Source organism: Myotis davidii, unplaced genomic scaffold (genome assembly GCF_000327345.1).
Source record: "Myotis davidii unplaced genomic scaffold, ASM32734v1 scaffold74, whole genome shotgun sequence".
Lineage (NCBI taxonomy): Eukaryota > Metazoa > Chordata > Mammalia > Chiroptera > Vespertilionidae > Myotis > Myotis davidii.
This window is the reverse complement of record NW_006286676.1, coordinates 238,863-243,071: the sequence shown is the minus strand read 5'-3', so window position 1 is coordinate 243,071 and position 4,209 is coordinate 238,863.

Sequence of the window (4,209 nt, the reverse complement as noted above, 5' to 3'; positions counted from 1 at the left end):
TCTGCCTGCTAGGGCCTGCCTCCATCCACACCACATAGGATCAGAGCAGGCTCCCCCATGTGTGTATGTGTGTGTTTGTATGTGTATTCACTCGGGACCCTCTCCCAGCTGCACCATGTAGGTTCTTAGCAGGTGCTTTGTGTGTGTGTGTGTGTGTGTGTGTGTGTGTGTGTATGTTTGTATGTGTCCCTGTGGGGGCCTGCCTCCATCCACACCACATAGGATCAGAGCAGGCTCCCCCATGTGTGTATGTGTGTGTTTGTATGTGTATTCACTCGGGACCCTCTCCCAGCTGCACCATGTAGGTTCTTAGCAGGTGCTTTGTGTGTGTGTGTGTGTGTGTGTGTCCACTGGGGGCCTTCCTCCAGCCACACCGTGTGGGCTTGGAGTAGGTGCTCCTCTGTGTTGATCTCTCAGGTTCCTGTCATTATTGCATATTCTCTCTCTTAAGCAGCAACCAGGGTTCCCCAGGACCCCAGCCACTCCTTGGGCGGTGGCCAGGGTGGTCAGGAAGCTTGGCTTCATTGATCGCCAAGGGTAACCCAAGCCTCCAGCTCCATGGCCACCGCAATCTTTGTTGGGTTAATTTGCATACTTACCCTGATTGGCTGGTAGGTGTAGCAGGGTGACACCAATTTGCATTTTCCTCTTTATTAGTGTAAATATCATAGGTAAATATGTTCTTCCATTTAGTGGGTTCCCTTTGAAGATGGATTCTTTTGCTGTGCAGAAACTTTTTATTTTGATGTAGTTCAACTTGTTTATTTTCTCCTTAGTTTCTTAGCCCCTCTAGGTGATGTATCCGTTAACATATTGCAACGTGAGATGTCTAAGATTTCATGTTCTTGATTCCATTGTCAAATAATAGCCTGTCATGGTGTATGTCAATTTCTGGAGTATCCCTTCTGATCCTTTGGTCTTTATGCCTATTCTTGTTCCAGTACCAGGCTTTCTTAATTATAGTTGCTTTATAGTATCTGACATTGTGATCCCTCCTACTTCACTCTTCTTTCTCAAGATTTCTACAGTTATTTGGTGTCTTTAATAAATTTTTGCAGTATTTATTCTAACTGTGAAGTATTTCATTGGTATTTTAATAAGGATTGAGTTTAATCTGTAGATTTCTTGGATAGTATAGAAATTTTAATCATGCTAATTCTTCCAGTCTATTGAGATGGTATATACTTCCATTTGTATCTTCCTTTATTTTTTGCAATATCCTATCATTTTCCAAGAATAGGTCTTTTAACTCCTTAGTTAAGTTGATTCCTAGGTATCATATTTTTTGTTGTTCTTACAAGGGTACATGGGATTGCTTTTTTAGTTTCTCTTTCTGAGAATTCATTATTCGTGTATAAAAATTCCATCAGTTTTTGGATGTTAATTTTGTATTCTACTCTGCCTTACCAACTTCACTTATTAAGTCTCCTGATGGAGGCTTTAGGATTTTCTATGTACACTTTCATGCCATCTGGAAATAATAAAAATTTTATTTCCTCCTTTCCAATTTGGATACCTTTTATTTATTTTTCTTTTCTGATTACTGTGGTTGGCACTTCCAGTACTATATTGAATACGAGTGTTGAAAGTGGACATCCCTGTCTTGTTTTTATTCTTAGAAGAAGCACTTTTCATTTTTGCCCATTGAGTATGATGTTTGTTGTAGATTTGTTCTTTATGGTACTTACTAGTGGCCCGGTGCATGAAATTCATGCACAGTGGGGCAGGGCAGTTGTCCCTTAGCCTGGCCTGCATGCTTTCCAATCTGGTACCCCTCAAAGGATGTACTACTGCTGGTTTACAGGCATTGGGCCTAAACCAGCAGTTAGACATCCCTCTCACAATCCAGGACTGCTGGCTCCTAACCACTCACCTGCCTGTCTGCCTGCCTAATTGCCCCTAACCACTCTGCCTGCCAGCCTGCTTGCCCACAACTACCCCATGCTGCATGTCTGCTTGCCCTCAACTGCTCCCCTTCCCCACAGCCTGATCACCCACAACTGCCCTCCCCTCATGACCTCTAACCACCTCTACATTGGCCCCGCCACCATGGCTTTGTCCAGAAGAATGTCTGGAAGGTCTCCCAGTCTAATTAGCATATTACCCTTTTACTAATATAGAGGCCTGGTGCATGGGTGGGGGCCAGCTGGTTTGCCCTGAAAGGTGTCCTGGATCAGGGTCGGGGTCCCACTGGGTGCTTGACCAGCCTAGATGAGGGGCTGAAGGCTGTTTTCAGGCTAGCAATATACCCTTCAGGGTGGGGGTCCCTACTGGGGTGCCTGACCAGCCTGGGTGAGGGCCTGATGGTTGTTTGCAGGCTGGCCAAAAACCCAGAGGGGACCCTCACCCCATGGGAGTGTGGCCACCCTTATTTATGGGCTGAGGGCCGTTTTTAGGCTGCTCACAGCCTCTTCAGGGTGGAGGTGTCCTGCTGGGATTCCTGGCCAGCCTGGGTGAGGGGCTGATGGTTGTTTTCAGGCTAGCCATGGCCCCTGGTGACCCAAGCTCCCAGCCTCTCCTTTTTTTCTTTTTTTCAGCGCCTCCTTGAGTGGAGGCCAGGGTGGGCTGGAAGCAGATATCTGGGATTTATTTATCTTTTATAATCGAAACTTTGTAGCCTTGAGCGGAGTGCAGAGCCAGCCAGGGCAGGCAAGAAGCTTGGCTTCCTCCATCACTGGGGGCAACCCAAACATCCTGCTCATGCCAGGTCCATGACCATCGCCATCTTAGTTGGGTTAATTTGCAAACTTGCTCCTAATTGGCTGTTGGGTGTAGCAGAATGATGATTAATTTGCATGTTTCTATTTTATTAATGTAGATTGTGTTGAGGTGTGACCCCTCTATACCCACCTTACTTATAGATGCTTTTTCTGCATCTATTGATTTGATCATGTGATTTTTAGCTTTCATTTTGTTTGTGTGATGTATTACATTTATTGATTTGCAAATATTGCTCCAGCCTTGTATCCACAAAATTAGTCCCACTTAATTATGGTATGTTATCATCCTATGTAATAAAGATAAACATGTAAATTGACCATCCCTCTGCTACACTCACCAGCTAATCAGGAATGAGTATGCAAATTAGCCTCATCACCTCCATGGAGACTGACAGCAGGTAGGAAGCAACTCCCAGCACAGCCTACTTGGCTGTCACTGCAATGAACCACGAGCAGGCAAACACTGCCCACAGGCAGTTCCCAGCATGGTCTGCTTGACTGTGGCACCCAGGGAGCAGGCAAGTGTGGCCTGCAGGCAGCATCCAGCATGGCCTGTTTGGCAGTTTCAGTGGTGTGGAGCAGATAGGCTCTGCACAGAGCAGAGAACCATGGAGAGCGGGCATAAGCCATCAGTAGGACATCCCTTGAAGGTTCCCAGATTGGATGGGGTGCAGGTCAGGCTGAGGGACACACATACCCCTGCACAAATTTTGTGCACTGGGCCTCTAGTTTTAATATATTGCTGGATTCGATTTGCTAAAATTTTGTAGAAGATTTTAGTATCTATGTTTGTCAGAGACATTGGCCTATAATTTCCTTTCCTTTTAGTGTCATTTAATTTTGGAAGTAGGTTAATGCTGGTTTCATAAAAAGAGCTTGAATGTACTTCATCTTTTATTTTTGGCATCACTTGAGGAGGGTAAGTGTTAGTTCTTCTTTGAATATTTGTTAAAATTAACCTGTAAATCCATCTGGTCCAGGACTTCTGTTTGCTGAGTGTTTTTTTTTTTAATTTAATGCTTTATAAGTGATAACTTTGCTGGCCAAAGTAATCTTGGTTGTAGGTCCTTGCCCTTAATCACTTTGGATATTTCTTGTCACTCCCTTCTGGCCTGCATAGTTTCTGTTGAGAAATCAGCTGACAGTTGTTTGGGTGTTCCCTTGTAGGTAACTAACTGCTTTTCTGTTGCTGCTTTTAAGATTCTCTCTTTGTCTTTAGCCCTTGGCATTTTAATTATGATGTGGCTTGGTATGGTCCTCTTTGGGTTTCTCTTGCTTCCTGGACTTATAATTTTATTTATTCACCAGATAAGGAACGTTCCCTATCATTATTTTTTCAAATAGGTTTTCAATATCTTGCTCTCTGTCTTCTTCTGGCTTTCCAATAATACAAATTTTGGTATGCTTGAAGTTGTCCCAGAGGCTCCTTACACTGTCTTCATATTGTTTTTTCTCTTCTGATTGGGCATTTTTGCTTCTTCATATACTA